Here is a 20241-nt window from a genome sequence, read left to right on the forward strand (position 1 = left end):
GTCTGAATGATCCTTCCTTTCTAGCAATGGATATGAATGCATGTAATATACACTTCAAGTATCTGTCTCCTTGTAGGTCTCATGATGTTGGTTTTATAGAAAAGCATTTTCCTGCACTCTATACCTCTATCTTTACAATAACTATTCCTGGTTGTTTATTTGATGTATTTGCCATAATTTCCTGCTCTTCTTGACATCTTTTTCCAGTAATTACTGTAGTCAGGGTTTTTTTTTTACATATCAAGAACTGCTTGTTATTACTTTCATTTGATTTTTTCTAGACATATACTCTTCTTTCCATCCTCACTCTTAAAAATGGGTATTCAGCAGCCAGCATATCATTGGGGCAGGGGTTTTCAAACTTACTCTACTACCATTGGCACTTTCATTGGATACAATAATGCATATTCCCCTAAGTTTCTGATTGATCAGAAGAGACATATTGCTCCCATTCTCATTTATTTCTGTCATATATCCTTGTTTCATTGCTTCTTTGTTATTTGGTGGCTGCCAACCCAGAGAAGGATTGATTCTCTTCTTCTTTGTGTATTAGCCTAAAATTGTATCCTGTATGACTGGCAGTAAGTTGACTTAGTGAGTGTCAGTAAAGATATGATTAAAATACTTGATTATCATCAAAGTACATATTTATTTCAGCTTGAAATAAATGCTTTTGTGGGGTCTGTGGTAATATTAACAAACTATTGTTAAGTGAAGGATAGTTATACAATAGTAAATGTTAATATATCATTTTTATTATAATCAAAATGATGACCTAGTTTCATCTATCTTCTGATTTTATCTATCATTATGTATGGTATCCTATGAGGTAGCAATTTGCTATGAGTAGTGAAAATTGATCATTTGTATAAAGTAGATTGTTCTTTGACTGAACATGTATGCTAAAGTTATGTGTCATGCCTGCCTATATATTCCAATACACTTCTATCCTGAAAATTGGCTGTAGGACATAATGTGTGATCTAGGATGGAAATGTGAGTTAATATCCTTGAAGGCTCTCAATGATCTGATGATATTTACATATATTCCTACATATCTACGCGTACTCCTAAGGTAAGAATGAAGGCAAGAAATGTGTGCATACACAAACAGATGTCAACATGTTAAACAAGAAGTAGCAGAGCAATATGGTATAGGCATGATATCCCAGCTGTGAGACATAGGTAGGAATACTATAGTCAGCTCTCAAACCTAAGCATTGAAGGAAACTCTGTGGGAAATGTATGAGAGGTAAGAGATTTTGCCCCAAAATGAAGAACTGTCATCTGATACTACAACTGAACTTCCTGAAAGAAACAAAAATGAAGGGTAGGGTCTAAATATACATACACTCTCACCTATGTGTATCTATGCATATTTACATGTTGGTAAGTCCAGACAAACGAGAATGGATAGTTACAGAAAAGAAAGTGATAGAGATTAGAGAATTTAATTTTAAGTATTGATGACACTGCAGAGCCTTTGATATTTTTCTAAGATCCTTGGGCTCTAGTATCAGTAGAGACCTTTCTAATATCTTAGGTATTTCCAAGAAGAAATACCATGAATTCTTCTTGTTCCTACTCTATTGTAGTGGCCAAAACCAATTCAGTGTTATGCTGTAAGACTCAGCAGGTTAAGAAATTTCTCTCTGGTGACTCCATTTTGTCTAGCTAGAGGATAAAGCAAGTTACAGGGGTTCTGTCTTGTCTGTCTGACTGACTGTCTCTGTTTCTCTCTCTCTGTCTATTCTCTGTGTCTCTGTGTGTCTCTCCCTGTCTCTCTCTATGTCTCAATGACTGAGAAAAGGTTGGTCATTAGGGGTTTTTAAATTTGATTTGTATTTTCCAGAAATGCCTTACTGTTAAGGTGTGTTTTCAGCCCCAAACAAAAATTTGCCTAATTATGTGCTGGATGTCTATCTCAAGAGATGATGATGAAAAGACCAGAGAATCTTTTCATGCCCATGATCATCCCTGGTATGTCTCATTTCATTGCTGTGGGAAGGAGGCTGGCTAAAGTAGAATGACTTGCCTAGGATTTCACATGTTCTGGGGAAAACAGACAGCTGAAGACAGCTCCCTCATACCATTTGTGATATTTTTAGTGGATGAGAAGTCTTTTACCATCAAGTGATGGTTGGAATTTTATGTGAAAGGTAATACCCAAAGCATGTCTGTGTGTTTGTTTGCACATATATTCTGTAGATTAAGGTGAAAAACTCATGAACTACAAATCCTTTTATGAATCAGAGAGGCTGGACAGACAGGACAGTAGTGCTAGCAAGGAGGGGAGAGAGGAAGCAGAAATGTAGATGGTTGATCAGCTCAATTTTCTTCATAGCAAGGGATATGGAACATAAGGAAACCCACAAAATCACTGCAAAAAGTGGTTTAGGGTCATGTGAAAAAAACTCCTTTTTCACCTTGCATAAATCTTTGTTTATCACATTTCATTGGAGAGAGAGGCCTCATTTCTAGGAAAACACAGGAAATAACCCCTAGCATATAAAGAGTATTTAGAGTTAGTATTCAGCTAGTTATAGCTGTTTGGAGAGAAAAAGTAGTTTTAGGAATTTCCAGAGTATTTGACTGCGCATAACTTAATGGTTCATGTTGGTAATGAAGAGCAGAACACTCAGAGATCTACAGAGGACAGCCATAAGAGGTCAGACACCCAAATACAGTCAGACTTGTGTAGAAAGCTGTACCGAGATGAAGGAACATGTTAGTGGGAACCATTTGGAAGGTCAGGGAAGTGCAATTTTGTCTGTGCCATTCCATCATTTTGCAAATTGGGTGAAGGACTGAGACTCCAGTAAGGAGAGGGAGTTCTCACTGTCCTGGTGAGCAGTGAAGAGTTCTCTGCTTCTGGCCTGCCACCCATTGGTCCAATGTGAGAGTAAGTCAGTAAAGACATCCAGGATTACTGAAAGTAAGGAGGGAATAGAAGGAACAGAGGAAGCAGAATATTAGGTATGACCTCAGGGTTGAGTTCCCTGGAACAACATCGTATTGAAAGTCATACAAGATAGCATTAGGTCCCGTGTTAGGCTACTGGGAAAAATTCTTCTACCTTGGATTAAATCGGTCCATATTTAATTTCCTGAAGAGATTCAACTGCATTTCTGTGGTAAAATGAAAATACTGCTTTTCATTTGGTTCTGGTTTCTTAGTTCACACCAGAGTACTCGAGCAAATTGCTAGATGGAACAAAAGAGCTGGAGATGGAGCTGCAGCTCAAGTGGCAAACATGATCCTAGCATGAACACAGACATGGTTTAAATTCCTAGCCTTGCAGAAAAGTTTGATTTCTGCAGTATGTTCCAAATGAGTTTTCTGTGTCTTATTTTATTTTATTGTTTAGAGATGACACAACGTTAACTGCAATTGCAGTTTGTGACTCAAGAATTAACATTTGGTAAGTTGTGTTATCTGTCATCTGAGTGTAAATTCATTTGTAGTGTGAGTTTAGTGTATAATCTATGTGACAGCTTATCAGTATCCTCATGTAATAGTTATTTTTGTACTGAAACTAAGTAGAAATTGATAGAGTCAATCAGTACATACTTGGTCATGGTCTGCCATGAAGTGAAATTCGCAATCATATCCTTATTTACCTATTATCAGTGCTTACGTGCAACTTGCACTGAGCTAATGGAGGTACGAATCCCAGTCAGGAACAATTAGGTTGTCTCAGTGGTTCTGAGGTGAAAGAGTTGTTGGGCCTCTTTCCTTCTCCAGAAATCTGTTTCTTAGACAGGCCCACTGTCAGTTCTGATGAGAGTCCAATTTCTAAGCTGTTGTTTCTTGTATTTTGTTGATAAGCAGTTAAGAAAAGAGCCAAGTTAGTGAAAATAAGAAGGGAGTAGAGCAGACTTAGACAGCTGAAAATCAGATTGCATAAAGGATTGAGTTTCTCTGTAGTGAGTTGCATGTACAATTAAACTACGTGATACCAATAAACATTTTGTTAATTTTAAGAAAGAAAATTTCTTTACTTGTGCATAGAAACTTTCTTTTGAAGAGATAACAGTGTAAATTCCCAAAGAAATTAATTTCCTTTCTAGGGAAATGTGGAGACAGATTTCTGATATTCAGGGAGAGTTTTCCAGCACTAGAAAATGACATCAACTAAGTTTCTACCTCATCTTGATATTGTATGCCTGGGAATCTTTCTAATTTTATTTGGACAAAACAGAAATATATTAAGATATGTTTTATGTCCCCATTGTGATGGAGATCCTGCAAAAACACCAGCACAATCTAAAGGGCATTTCACAATCCTTGGACACACACTACCAAATCCCCACCATTGACTACTCTTCTGTCTTACACTTCTAGAACATCAGCTTGAGCTACCACATGAAAATTAGTGTGTTTTGCAATAGAATCATTTATTTTTCTATTTGCTTGAAGTAATTTTTACTTTCTTTCTTGGTTTATCAGACCTCTGATTGATCAAGTACTTATCAATTTACTTTCATGACTTATTATAATCCCTAAAGTCTTCGGGATATTTGTAGCTCTGTCTTTATAAAAATAAAAGATACATAGAGCCTGTATCCTAGCTACTGAAGAGTCTGAGAACTGTGGTTCGTGGATCAGAGACAGCCTTGGCACTAAAGACCTAGAGATTCCTACCTCCCATTTACTACCAGAAAAAAACAGAAGCGGTGCTGGGGCTCAAGAATTAGAGTGGTAGCTCTGAGCTGAAGAGCTCAAGGACAATGCCCAGGCTCAGAGTTCAAGCCCCTTGAATATCAACCAAGTGATACAATCCTTTCTGGACGAAGCAGTGGAGATCTAATTAGTAATATCGATGGGAAACTCTGGAATTCTTATCCAGTTAACTTCCTGAAAGCCAGAAGTATGGCTCAAGTGGTAGAGTACCTTCTTCACAGAGAAAGCTAAGGGAGAGCACCCAGGCCATAAGAGGAAGCCCAATAGTACCTGCACATAAACACACTGAGAGAGAGAAAGAAGGAAGTCCACCTCCCTATCAGAGACAGTCACAGGCCTGATGTGAATGGATGGAAAGAGATATTCCAATATGGCACCCAAAAGAAAGCAAATATAAATGTACTCCTATCTGGCAAAGAAAACTTGAAAGTATTACAACATGAAAGTCATTTCATTTTGCTAAAGACACTGCAGTGATTAACAAAAAAAGGCAACTAATCCTCAATGCACCCAATTTGACACAACAGACATCACTGAACATAAATGAGTTGATGGATCCCAACCATGTTAGATCCTTTCCAAAGAATCCGCAAGAAACCAGATTCAACTGAAGGCCAAGAGCCAAAGGCAGCATATATCTGCAGAATATTCCACACAACAGTCCCAGAATAAGTATCATCCCAGCAACTCCCAAGCTTTTTCCAAAGGAAATAATATTTAGAGCCTAGAGGCAGCGTTATTCTTTTTCCCTTTCCCTTCCTCTAATATTCCTCTACAGTAATTATTCAAAGACGTTTCTTGGCAGAGTATAAAGTAAGTCTTAACAATTACATATAAGAAAAGACAATGTTACTGTTTGCTATCATACTATGATGGAATTCAATTGGAAATAGACAAAAGATAAAAGACAGAAAATATTGAAATACATAGAAATGGAACAAAACGCTTTGAATGGTTAATTGATTATTGAAGAAAGAAAGGATAGATATGTATTCAAGTCTATAAAAACCATTAGAGAGTCTGAATATGACATTTGGTTTCATCCTATAGGGACACCTCATCCTATACCACAACCAAACTTGACGAAACAAACAACAATGAAGGGTAAAGTCTAAATATATATATATATATATATATATATATATATATATATATATATATATATATATATATACTCTCATCTATGTGCATCTATGCATAATTAAATGTAGGTAAGTACAGTCACACATTAAGGATAGTGTCTGAAATGAAAGTGATTAGGATTATTGAACTTTATTTTAGGTATTGATGACACTGCAGGGCCTTTGATATTTTTCTAAGATTTTTGGGCTGTAATATCAGTAGATAACTTTCTAAAATCTTAGGTGTTTCCAAGAAGAAATGTGAAGAGTTATTGTTCCTAATCTATTGTGGTGCTCAAAGGCAATTTAGTGTTTTGTTGTAAGGCTCAGCAATTTAAAAACTTCTCTCTGATAGAGGATAAAACAAGTTACAGTTGTGAGCTCTCTCTATCTCTCTGTCTCCTCCTCTCTCTCTCTTTCTCTGTCTCTCTGTCTCTCTGTCTCTCTCTCTCTGTATCTCTCCTTGTCTCTTTGTCTCCATGAATGAGAAAAGGCTGATTATTAGGGGATTTTTAATTTGATGTGTATTTTCCTAAATGCCTTACTGCTAACGTGCGTTTTCTGCCCCCCAAAAAAATTTGCCTAATTATGTGCTGGATGTCTATCTCAAGAGATGATGATGATGATAAAAAGACCAGCGAGTCTGTTCATGCCCATGTTCATCCCTGATGTGTCTTATTTCATTGCTGTGGGAAGGAGACTGTCTAATATAGAATGACTTGCCAAGGATTTCAGTTGTTCATGGGAGAAGCGGCAGCTGAAGAAACCTCCTCATATCATTTGTGATTTATTTAGTGAATGAGAAGTTTTTTATCATCAAGTTAGGGTTGAAATATTATGTGAAAATCAAACATTACTAAACAGCCAAAGCATGTCTGTGTTTTTGTTTCCACATATATTCTGTAGGTTAAGGTGAATAAGTCATGAACTAGAAATCCTTTTATGAATTAGAGAGGCTGGAGAGACAGAGGACAGTAGTGGCAGCAAGGAGGGGAGAGAGGAAGCAGAAATGTAGATGGTTGATCAGCTCAATTTCCTTCATAGCAAGGGAAACGGAATATCAGGAAACCCACGAAAACAGTGTAAACAGTGCTTTAGGGTCATAGTAAAAAACTCCTTGTGAATCTTGCATAAGTTTTTATTTAGCACAGGTAATCATTTCATTGGAGAGAGAGGCCTCATTTCTAGGAAAGCACAGGAAATACCCCCTTCCATATATAGTATATGTAGAGTTTGTTTTCCGGGTATTAGAGCAATTTGGGAAGAAAAAGTCTCTTTAGAAACTTCCATAGTATTTGACTGTGAATAATTTAATGTTGATAATGAGGAGCAGAACATACATAGATTGACAGAGGACAGCCATATGTGGTCAGATACCCAAGTATAGACAGAGTAGTGTACAAAGCTGTACAGAGAACAAGCACCGTATTTGTGGGAACAATTTAGAAGGTCAGGGAAGTGTAATTTTGTCTGTGCCATTCTGTCTTTTTTGCAAATTGAGTGAAGGATTGAGACTCCAGTATGGAGAGGGAGTTCTCCTTGTCCTGCTGAGCAGTGAAGAGTTCTCTGCTTCTGGCCTGCCACCCATTGGTCCAATCTGAGAGTAAGTCAATAAAGACATCTAGGATTACTGAAAGTAATGAGGGAATAGAAGGAACAGAGGAAGCAGAGTATTAGCTATGACCTCAGGTTGAGTTCCCTTGAAGAGTATTTTATTGAAATTCATACAAGATGTCAAGAGGTACTGTGGTAGGGGTACTGGGAAAAATTCTTCTACCTTGCATGAAACTGGTCCATATTTAATTTCCTGAAAAGATTTCAACTGTATTTCTGGGTAAAATGAAAATACTGCTTTTCATTTGGTTCTGGTCTGTTAGTTCACACCGGAGTACCAGAGCAAAGAGCTAGAGGGAACGGAAGAGCTGGAGATGGAGCTGGAGCTCAAATAGCAAACATGATCCTACGTGAACACAGTAATGGTTTTAGTATCCAGCCTTGTAGAAAAGTTTGATTTTCTCTCTATGTTCCAAATCAATTGTTTGTGTCTTACTTTATTTTTTAGAGATGAAACTACATTAACTGCAATTTCAGTTTGTGACCCAACCATTAACATTTGGTAAGTTGTATTATCTCTCATCTGAGTGTAAATTCATTTGTAGTGTGAATTTATTACACAATCTATATGACAGCTTCTTAGTGTCCTCCTATAATCATTTTGTTTGTAAAAGAAAATGATAGTCAGTTAGCACATACTTGGTCATGGTCTGCTATGAAGTGAAAAGTAGCAAGCATATCTTTATTTACCTATTATCAGGGCTTTCATGCCACTTGCACTGAGCCAATGGAGGTAAAAATCCCAATCAGGAGCAATGAGGTAGTCTCAGTGTTTCTGAGGTGAAAAGAGCCGGTGGGCCTCTTTCATAATTCAGAAATGTGATATTTGGACTCTCAGTTCGGATGACAGTCCAGATTTTGGACTCTATTTTGGTGAGAAGTAGTTAAGAAAACAACAAGTTAATGTAAGTACGGAGGGAGTAGAGCAGACTTGGAAACTTGAAAATCAGATTGCATAAAGGATTGAGTTCCTCTGTAGTGAGTTGTATGTACAATGAAAATACATGATACCAATAAACATTGTGTTAGGTTTACTAAGAAAGGAAATTTCTTTACTTGTGCACTAAAGCTTTCTTTTGAAGAGATAAAAATGTAAGTTTCCACAGAAATTAATTTCCTTTCTGGGTAATAGTAGAATTCCTCTGTTTATTTAGCTAAGTATGGAAAAATTTAAATTCTACAAATTCACGAGTGTTTGGGTAACTTGCTACCTTGAGTAAGTCTATGAATGTACATGGTATTTGACTGTATATAATTTAATTCTCTAGCTTGGATAAAAATGATTCAACAGAATTTGGGACAGAAGAATTCAAGCAAAGGTCAGATATCTATCAATAGAAAAACGTACATAAATATATATGTTATGAAACAGACTGATCATTTCTGGGTAGTTTCCAAATACTTTCAGTGTACCTTCTGTCTGTCATATTACTCCCTTTCATTTTGATGAGTAAATGAGAAAGGAGGTGCACAAAGTGTTTTGCTATTTTAGGGAGCAGTACAGGAAAACCCCCCAAACCCTGTACATTGCCAGTGTATGAGAACCTACCACAATTGGTTATGTTCCTTTTTTCTGACGGCAATGATATACAATTCTATGTATTTATTTCCTGCCATAACAATTTCTTCACAGGTGAAGAAATACAAGTGTCAATTCAAAGTGGCTATACAACTTTGTTTGATCTTTTCCATAGTTTTTTGGCTATGTCTGATTCTTTGTTGGGGATTCCCTTTCCCTAGGTCTGGACCTTAATTTTTACATATACCTTTCATTGTGCACTTAAAGCCAACTTTTAAAAACTGTGGTTCTAAGTTTTGTGTAACTATAAACACTGTCTCTGTACCATTTATATTGGATAATCAGATGACTCGGTGACATTATGACAAGGTCCTTACTACTGACATCTGTGAATACATGGTTCATGAATAAATGTACATTTTCAATGAATGAGCTACGAGACAGAGAGTTAAAGAGAGAGAGTCCATACGTGTGTGGCTGAAGGACGGTACTCTGATATCCCTTCAAGTCAGGGCTCCAGGAATGTTTTCCTTTCTTACTTATCACTGAGGCTCTGCTTCTTGATACACACGTGCAGCACACCATTTTGCTGATTCATTGGAGACGGCCTACCACAGAAAGGAATTTCTACCCTGGATGGCTTCATCTTGCCATCCTCTGGTGGTCTTCCCCCCACATCCACCACACCCCTGGAAAACAGAATCACATCTGTGAACAAAAGGCTTGCACATCCCTCTCGAGTTCTGGTGAAAGAATAAGTGAAAGTGTCATTAAACAGGCAAGCCTAGGCATGAAGGCTCACCAGGCCATGACTAAAGGTGTAGCAAGGACAGGGCTCTGAGTTGAGACTTCAGTACTGGATGAAGGTTTGGCAGAGACAGAAGAGCTAGAGACATAGTACATTTGACAGACGACCTGTGTAGCACACACAAGGCCATAGTTTTCTAACCGAGAAGTGTCAGAAAAATGCATCACTTCTTCCCACATTGCCCCACTTAATTTCTGTATGTTTCAATATATCCACAGGGAGGACAGCAGCTTAACCATAGTTGTTGTTCATACAGATGAAGACATCAAGAGGGGGTGAGTTGACTAATTTTAAATTTTATTTTATTTTTGATTGTTGGGGTAATACATAGAGGGGTTACAGTTACATCTGCCAGATAGTAGATGCATTACTTCTCACACAATGATACCCCTTCTCATGGTATTGTGCCCATGTGCCTTCGCCCTCCCAATCATCTTGTTTTTTCTACTTCCTTTTTCTATTTCAAACAAGGAAATAAACGTATATACTGTATGCCAGGTTACAAAGCCAGATACAGTAACAACATGAGATTAAGCATAAGGGGACAAAAAAGAAGAGAAAAAACATAGTACATTAAGAACAGCAATCACACAAGATAAAGCTCTTGTTTCCATATCCTAGAGTTCCTTTCATTTAGTGTGAGTTGAGTTTTTGATCATTTAAATGATAAACCATTTTGGACAATGATGAATTTTCACAGTACACAGGACTACCTATCCATATCGCACGGAATCATGATATGTTTTGAAACTAAGGAGAAATGATAGAGCAGATCATAAGACAGTGGCTCACGGAGTGCTGTGAAGTCAAGAACTAGCACCCAGAATCCTGAGATTATCATAGAGCCTATGAGCTACTCACCAGAAGCCCAGGGACCTGGCAATCCCTTTCTGAAACCTAAAGGTAGTCCCAGGTGTCTGAAGGGCACAAGAGGAAGAAGCACATTCACACTGAATGGGAGTCCTGCTTTTAGACTGCTCTTCCTTGTCCCTAACTGAGGGGCAGGAAATAGAGCTGGGAGTGGAAGGCAAGTGGCATGCGGAAATTAGATATAACTCTTGAGTCCCTTTGAATTGAGTTGGGTGCAAGAAGATGAGGCCGTTATCCACCAGGTTAGGAAGATTTATTTGTTTATAGTGTTATTAAACATGGATAAAAATCATCTTTTGCAGGTGTAAAAGTTTAATTTCTGCAAAAAGCCTCACTTCAGTTTCTTTGCATGTGTGGATACTGAACATACCTAATAAGTAGAGAAATGTGGAGACAGATTTCTGATGTTCAGGGAGAGTTTTCCAGCACTAGAAAATGACATCAACTAAGTTTCTACCTCATCTCGATATTGTATGCCTGGGAATCTTTCTAATTTTATTTGGACAAAACAGAAATATATTAAGATATGTTTCATGTCCCCATTGTGATTGAGATCCTGCAAAAACACCAGCACAATCTAAAGGGCATTTCACAATCCTTGGACACACACTACCAAATCCCCACCATTGACTACTCTTCTGTCTTACACATCTAGAACATCAACTTAAGCTACCACATGAAAATTAGTGTGTTTTGCAATAGAATCATTTATTTTTCTGTTTGCTTGAAGTAATTTTTACTTTCTTTCTTGGTTTATCAGACCTCTGATTGATCAAGCACTTATCAATTTACTTTCATGATGTCTTATTATAATCCCTAAATTCTTTGGGATATTTGTAGCTCTGTCTTTATAAAAATAAAAGATACATAGAGCCTATAATCCTAGCTACTGAGGAGGCTGAGAACTGTGGATCGTGATTCAGTGTCAGCCCTGGCACTAAAGACCTTGAGACCCCTACCTCCCATTAAGTACCAGAAAAAAACAGAAGCAGTGCTGGGGCTCAAGAAGTAGAGTGGTAGCTCTGAGCTGAAGAGCTCAGGGACAATGCCCAGGGTCAGAGTTCAAGCCCCTTGAATGAAAAAATATCAGATATACTTTTGATTTCATTTTTTCAGCTTCTTGAGATCTGGTTATTAGCATATGATCTTCTGATAGAATATATATTCTTCAGCTAGAGGAACAGGTGATGAAGAGAATTTTTTCTAGTCAGTATGTCAGCTGCACTTCACAAGATGTTACAAATGCAGTCAACCAAAGGATAGAATCCTTTCTGGAACAAAGAGGTGGAGGTCTAAATAGTAATATCGGTAGGAAACTCTATGAGATTCTTATCCAGTTAACTTCCTGAAAGCCAGAAATATGGTTCAAGTGGTAGAGTACCCTTCTTAATAGAGAAAGCTAAGGGAGAGCACCCAGGCCTTAAGAGGAAGCCCGATAGTACCTGCACAAAAACACAGTAAGAAAGAGAAAGAAGGAAGTCCACCTCCCTAGCAGAGAAAGTCACAGGGTTGTTGTGAATGGATGGAAAGAGATATTCCAAGAATGGTACCCAAAAGGAAGCAAATGTAAATGTATTCCTATCTGGCAAAGAAAACTTGAAAGTATTACAACATGAAAGTCATTTCATTTGGCTAAAGGCACTGCAATTATTAACAACAAAATCCTACTAAGACTCAATGCACCCAATTTGGCACAACAGACAGTGCTGAACATAAGTGAGTAGATGGATCCCAACCATGTTGGATCCTTTCCAAAGAATCCGCAAGAAACCAGATTCAACTGAAGGCGAAGAGCCAAAGGCAGCACATATCTGCAGAATATTCCACACAACAGGGTTGGGATTTTATGTGAAAGGCAAATATTACTAAATAGCCAAAGCATGTCTGTGTGTTAGTTTCCACATATATATTCTGTAGTTTAAGGTGAATAACTCATGAACTACCCATCCTATTATTAATCAGATAGGCTGGACAGACAGAGGAAGCAAGGAGGGGAGAGAGGAAGCAGAAATGTAGATGGTTAATCAGCTCAATTTCCTTCATAGCAAGGGAAACAGAACATCAGGAAACCCACGAAAACAGTGTAAACAGTGCTTTAGGGTCATAGGAAAAGAACTCCTTGTGAATCTTGCGTAAGTTTTTATTTAGCACAGGTAATCATTTCATTGGAGAGAGTGGCCTCATTTCTAGGAAATACCCCCTTACATATGTAGTATATGTAGAGTTCGTTTTCTGGGTATTATAGCAATTTGGGAAGAAAAAGTCTCTTTAGGAACTTCCATAGTATTTTACTGTGCATAATTTAATGGTTCATGTTGATAATGAGGAGCAGAATACACATACATTGACAGATGAGAGCCATTTGTTATCAGATACTCAAATGTAGACAGATTTGTGTAGAAAGCTGTACAGAGACTAAGTACCATGTTTGTGGGAACCCTTTGGAAGGTCAGGGAAGTGAAATTTTTCTGTGCCATTCCGTGTTTTCACAAATTGGGTAAAGAATTGAGGCTCCTGTAAGGAGAGGGAATTCTCAATGTCCTGGTGAACAATGAAGTGTTCTCTGTTTCTGGCCTGCCACCCATTGGTCCAATCTGAGAGTAAGTCAGTAAAGACATCAAGGATTACTGAAGGTAATGAGGGAATAGAAGGAACAGAGGAAGCAGAATATTAGCTATGATCTCAGGTTGAGTTCCCTTGAAGAGTATTGTATTGAAATTCATACAAGATGTCAAGAGGTACTATGGTAAGGGTACTGGGAAAAATTCTTCTACCTTGCATGAAACCGGTCCATATTTAATTTCCTGAACAGATTCAACTGTATTTCTGTGGTAAAATGAAAATACTGCTTTTCATTTGGTTCTGGTCTCTTTGTTCACACCGGAGTACCAGAGCAAAGAGCTAGAGGGAACAGAGGAGCTGGAGATGGAGCTGTAGCTCAAGTGGAAGAACCTGTTCCTAGGATGAACGCAGTTATGGTTTTAGTACCCAGCCTGCAGAAAAAGTTTGATTTCCTCTACAGTTTCTAACTCAATTTTCTGTGTCTTTTTTTTTTTACTTACATTTTAGGGATGACACAACCTTAACCGCCATTGCGGTTTGTGACTCGAGCATTAACATTTGGTGAGTTATCTGTCATCTGAATGTAAATTCATTTGTGGTGTGAGTTTAGTACACAGTCTATATGACAGCTGATCGTTGTCTTCATTATTCCTCCTCCTGTATTGAAACTAAATAGAAAATGACAGCATCTGGCAGCAGATACTTGGTCATGGTCTACTGTGAATTCAAACATAGCAACCGTATCTTTATTTACCTATTCTCTACCTTATTTAATTATTGCCTACATGCAACTTTTACTGAGCCAATGGAGGTAAGAATCACAGTCAGGCACAGTGAGGTGGTCTCCGTGTTTCTGAGGTGAAAGAGCTGGTAGGCCTCTTTCATTCTCCAGAAATCTGATACTTGGACAGGCCCACTGACAGTTATGATGAGAGTCCAGCTTCTAGGCTGTTGTTCCTTGTCCTTTGGTGAGAAGCAGTTAAGAATACAGCCCAGTATGTGAAAAGAAGGAGGGAGAAGAGCAGACTTAGAAAGCTGAAAATCAGATTGTATAGTGGATTGATTTCTTCTGAAGTGAGTTACATGTACAAATGAACTAACGCATACCAATAAACAGTGTGTTAGGTTTACTAAGAGAGAAAAATTATTTGACCATGCATAAAACCTTTCTTTTGTAGAGGTAAAATATAAGTTCCTGCAAAACAAATTTCCTTTCTAGGGAAAAAAATGGAAATACCTTGTTCCTTTAGCTAAATATGTAAAAGTTTCAATTTCTACAAATTTGTCAGTGTTAGATTAACTTACTACCTTGAGTAAAAAAGTAAAACTATGATTGCACATGGTATTTGACTGTATATAATTGAATTCTCTTTAGCTTGGATAAGAATGACCCAACAGAATTTGGGACAGAAGAATTCAAGCAAAGGTCAGATATCTATAAATAGAAAAACATACATAAATATATATGTTAAGAAACAGACTGATCATTTCTGGGTAGTTTCCAAATATTGTCAGTGTACCTTCTGTCTGTCATATTACTCCTTTTCATTTTGATGAGTAAATGAGAAATGAGTTGCACAAAATGTTTGCTATTTTAGGGAGCAGTGAAGGAAAACTCCTAAACCCCCCACTCACATTGCCAGTGTATAAGATCCTGCTACAACTGGTTATGTTCCTTTGGTCTGGTGGAAATGACATACAATCCTTTGCATTTATTTCGGGCCATAACAGTTTCTTCACAGGTGAAGAAATACAAGTGTCAGATCAAAGTGACTACAAGTTTGTTCGGGCCTTTCCATATTTTATTGGCTATATCCAGTTCTTTGATGGGTATACTATTTCTCTATATCTATTCTTTTCATTGTGAACTTCATGCCAACTTTTCAAAACTGTGGTTCTAAGGTTTGTGACACTGTGACTACTTTATGGACACCATTTATATTGTATAGACAGATGACTCCATGGCGTTATGACAAGCTCCTTACTGCTCACACCTGTGAATACAGGGTTTGTGAATAAATTTATGTTTGCAATGAAAGAGCTAGGAGACTAAGAGAGAGAGAGTGTGTATCCACAGGTGTGCTTTAGGTAAAGGGGCTCCAAATCAGGTTTCCAGGATTAATCTGTTTTCTTGCTTATCATTGGGCCTCTGCTTCTTGATCCACACATGAAGTGCACCCTTTTGTTGATTCAGTGGAGATGTACTTCTGCAGAAAGGAATACCCTGGATGGCTTTCTATTGCTATCCTGTCATATTTTCCCCATCTGTAAACCAAAGGTCTGCACATCTATCTAAAATTATGTTGAAAGGGAAGGGTCATTGATCAGGCAAGCCTAGGCATGAAGGATCAACATGCCATGATCATGGGAGTAGCAAGGAAAGTGCTCTGATTTCTGACATCAGGAAAAGAGGGGTTGACAGAGACAGAAGACCTAGACACATAGTACATTTGACAGACCACCTGTGTAGAAAAACAAGGCCACAGTTTTCTAACCGAGTAGTATCATTTCCTCCCACATTTTCCCACTTAATTTTTTTTGTTTTGATATGTCCACAACAAGAACAGCAACTTAACAACTGTTATTGTTCCTTCAAATGAAGACATAAGTAGTGTGCGAACTGATTTTTTTTTTTTGGTCGTGACAAAGTATAGAGGGGTTACACTTACATTCGTCAAGTAATAGGAAGATTACTTGTCACAAACTGATTCCTCTTTTTCATATTTTTCCCATTTCTTTTCCCCACCCCCTCCCAATCATCTTGTCTTCCCTCCTTTCCTTTCCTATTTCAAATAACCAAATAAGAACATATACAATATACCAGATAATAAAGTCAGATACAGTCCCAATAGGAAATTAACCATAAAGAGGAAAAAGGAAAAGAGAAATAACATAATACCTTAAAAACAACAATCACACAAAATAAAGCTCTTGGTTCCATTTTTTTAAAGTTCCTTTCATTTAGTGTAAATTGATTTTTTTGTCATCAAGTGATCAATCAGAATTGGACAGTGGTGACTTTTCAGGATACAGAGGACTACCTATGAATATCATATGTAATCCAGATGTGTTTTGAAACTAAGCAGGATATGAAGAGCAGATCAAAAGAGAGTGGATCATGGAGTGCTGTGATGTCAAGAACTAGCACCTAGAATCCCTAGGTGCCTGTCAGCTACTCACAATGAGCCAAGGTCGCAGGGAATCCTTTTCTGAAACAAAAAGGTACTCTCATTTGTCTGTAGTTCCCAGGAGGTAAGACACTGATAAAACACCAGCACAATGCAAGGGACATTTCACAATCCCTCTACCCACACTGGCAACGCCTTATCTCTGACTACTATTCCATCTTACACATCTGGAATATCAGCTTTACTACCATATCAAAGTTAGTGTGTTTTGCAATAGTATCAATTTTTTCCCATTTCCTTTAAGTAAGTTAAACTTTCTTTCTTGGTTTATCAGTCCTCTGATTGATCAATTACTTATCAGTTAACTTTCATATCTAATATAATCTCTAATACCTTTAGTATTTTTGTAGCTCTATGTCCTTAAATAAGATACACTGCTGCTGTCATTCTGGCCACTCAGCAGGCAGAGATCTGAGGATCACAGTTCAAAACCAGCCCTGGCCTGTGAGATTCTGTGAGTCTCTTACCTCCAATTAACCACTAGCAAAACCATAAGTGGTGCTGTGACTCTAGGGACAGGCTGGTAGTAGTCTTGAGCTGAAGAGCTCACGGAAAGAGCCGAGGCCTAGTGTTGAAGCCACATGAATTGAAAAAAGTAAGATACACTTTTGATTTCAATTTTGTTTTTCGATTTCTTCAGACTAGGTTAGTAGCTCAGCATATGATCTTCTGATAGAATATATATTCTTCAGCTAAAAGATGAAATGTTTTCAAGTGTCTTCTAAACAAATTTGGACTGTGGTAAACTTTGATGTTTTTTGATTGATATTTTTTGTCTAACTGATCTTTCCTTACTAGCAATGGATAGAATGCTTCTAATGTCATTCAAGTGTATGTCTCCTTGAAGATTTCATGTTGTTGGTTTTATAGAAGAGCAGTTTCCTGCCCTATATACCTATATTGTTACAATGACTATTCATGGTTGTTGTTTTTTTGTTGGTCCTGGGGCTTGAACTCAAGGCCTGGGCAATGTGCTTGGACTTTCTCAAGGCTAGAGCTCTTCCACTTGAACCATAACTCCATTTCTGGCTTTTTTCTATGTACATGGTACAGAGGAATCAAAACCGAGTCTTTCTGCATGCTTGGCCAGCACTCTACCACTAGGCTAACTTCCCTTCCCCCCCCTTTTAATACACTTATTTGAAATAGAGAAGAGGAGGGGGAAAACAAGATGGGGTTTCTATTTTTGTTAGTTTTATATATTTTAACCTGAGTTCTCCATAAAGAAAGTCTAGAGACAAGAACTTATGACTAATTTCCTTCTTTGGGAATAACACCTCAGAAAAGCAGAAATCAGGAGATATCTATGCTGCCATGGTTGTTTATTTGATATAGTTCACAAAATTTCCTGCCAGTCTTGATACTTTTCCACTGTTTACTGCGCTTTTCTTTTAACTGTGTAACAAGAATTTTCTGTCATTGCTTACATTTGATTGTTTTCCAGAAATAAATTCCTCCATTCCATACTCACTCATGAAATGCGTGTTTAGTGGGCAGTGTATCATTGAGTCAAGGTTAAATTCATTATATTTAAACCATTAAAACCATTGGCATCTTTCATTAAAGAGAATAGTCCATATCACCCAAATTCTGCTTGATCATAAGGGACATATTGCTCACATTTCTTTTTCTTTACTGTATCCTTGTTTCTTTCCTCCTTTGTTGTGTGGAGAAAGTGTAGAGAAAGTTTTATTCTCTTCTTCTTTGTGTATCTGGCCTATCAATTTACTCTTTACTACTGGCAGTAGTTAACTTAATGAGCAACAGGAAGCATACGGTTAAAAGACTTAATAATCAGTAAAATCTGTGTGGGTGCAGTATTTACCCTCTAACTTTCCAAGTGATACATGCCTTCATGTGCATATATGGTAATACTAAGAAACTGTTGTTAAGTGAGGGACATTTCCACTATTAGTAATCATTAACAACATACTATCATTCGAATCAAACTGATGACCTAGCTTCATTTATCTACTGATTTTAATTACTTATATGTATACTGAAGTATGAAGTATCAGCGTTATAGCAGTAGAGAAAATTGATCACTTCATGTATAAAGTAGGTAGCTATTTGACTGAAAATGTATAGTGTAGTTGTGCCTTATGACGAGACTTTCTTATCCTGGAAGAAGTGTCTGTAGAATGTTATGTGCGATCTAGCATTGAAATGTGAGTTCAAATCTAGGAGGACTCTCTGAATATATATATATATATACACATATACATATACATATATATATCCACACATATTTCTAAAGGCAGCATGAAGGAAAGAAATATATTTGTGCGTACACCAACAGATGTCAAAATGTGAAATAAAAAGTATGGGAAGCAACTAAGACACAGGCATGACAGCCCAGCTACTGAGAGACAAATGAACATCTTTCTTCCTTCTTTATAACAACTAGGGTAAGAGAGGAACAGGTCATGAGGAGAATTTCTTCTAGTCATTATATCAGCTACATTTCAACCAAAGGATAGAATCCTTTCTGGAACAAAGCAGTGGCATTCTAAATAGGAATATCGGCAGGAAACCCTATGAGATTCTTATCCAGTTTACTTCCCTAAAGCCAGAAGTATGGCTCAAGTGGTAGAGTATTCATCTTAATAGAGAAAGCTAAAGTAGAACACCCAGGCCCTAAGAGGAAACCCAATAGTACCTGCAGAGAAACATAATAAGAAAGAGAAAGAAGGAAGTCTACCTCCCTAGCAGAGACAGTCACATGCTTGATGTGAACGGATGGAAAGAGATATTCCAAGAATGGCACCCAAAAGGAAGCAAATGTAAATGTACTCCTATCTGGCAAAGAAAACTTGAAAGTATTACAACATGAAAGTCATTTCATTTTGCTAAAGACACTGCAATGATTAACCACAGAAAGGCAACTAATCCTCAATGCACCCAATTTGACACAACAGACATCGCTGAAGAGTAATGAGTTGATGGATCCCAACCATGTTAGATCCTTTCCAAAGAATCCACAAGAAACCAGATTTAACTGAAGACCCAGAGCCAAAGGTAGCACATATCTGCAGAATATTCCATCCAGCAGTCCCAGAATAAGTATCATCCAGGCAACCCCAAGCTTTCCCCAAAGGAAATAATATTTACAGCATAGAGGCAGCGTTATTCTCTTTTTTCCTTTTCCTTTCTCTAATACTCCTCCGTAGTAATTATTCAAAGAGGTTTCTTGGCAGAGTCTAAAGGAAGTCTTAACAGGACATATAAGAAAAGATAATATTACCATGTGCTATCATACTATGGTGGAATTCAACTAGAAATAGACATGGAAGTAAACAATAGAAAAAATTAAAATACATAGAAATAGAACAAAAATCTGAATGTTTAATGGTTTATGGAAGAAAGAAAGGAGGGACATGTAATCAAATGTAGAAAATCATTGGAGCCTCTGACTATATATTTTGGTTTCATTCTTTAGTGATATTTTATCTGATACCTCAACTGAACTTGACAAAGGAACCAACAATGAAGGGTAAGGTCCGAATAAACATACAATGTCACCCATGTGTATTTATGCAAATTTACATGTATGTAAGTACAGTCATCCATGAAAGGACAGTCACAGAAAAGATAGTAATTGAGATTAGGGACCTGTAAGTATAGATGACAATTGAAGGTCTTTGATATTTTTCTAATTTACTTTGGCCATAATATCAGTAGTTAAGAAACTTCTTTCTACTGAATTTGTTTTCTCTAGCTAGAGGATGAAACAACTTAGATGTGTTCTCTCCCTCTCCCTCTCTCTCTTCCTTCCTCCCTCCCTCCCTCTGTTCCTCCAGAATGAATGAGTAAAGGCTGGTCATTACTGGGTTTTAATTTGATAGGTATTATCCAAAAATGCCTTACCTCTAAGTTC

General features: G+C 37.4%; 2 long non-coding RNA genes across 2 annotated transcripts in view; both read left to right on the forward strand.

The window, feature by feature from the left end:
- Positions 1-20241, forward strand: part of LOC150039021 (uncharacterized) — a 162236-nt gene that overhangs the window by 53911 nt on the left and 88084 nt on the right. The window lies entirely within an intron of this gene.
- On the forward strand, positions 5673-19857 carry LOC150039024 (uncharacterized). The gene is made up of 4 exons (XR_016534564.1): positions 5673-5786; positions 13684-13737; positions 14552-14602; positions 19804-19857. It is a non-coding gene; the product is annotated as an uncharacterized LOC150039024 (long non-coding RNA).

The sequence above is a fragment of the Megascapheus bottae genome, unplaced genomic scaffold (genome assembly GCF_031878675.1).
Source record: "Megascapheus bottae isolate mThoBot1 unplaced genomic scaffold, mThoBot2.hap1 HAP1_SCAFFOLD_132, whole genome shotgun sequence".
NCBI classification, from domain to species: domain Eukaryota; kingdom Metazoa; phylum Chordata; class Mammalia; order Rodentia; family Geomyidae; genus Megascapheus; species Megascapheus bottae.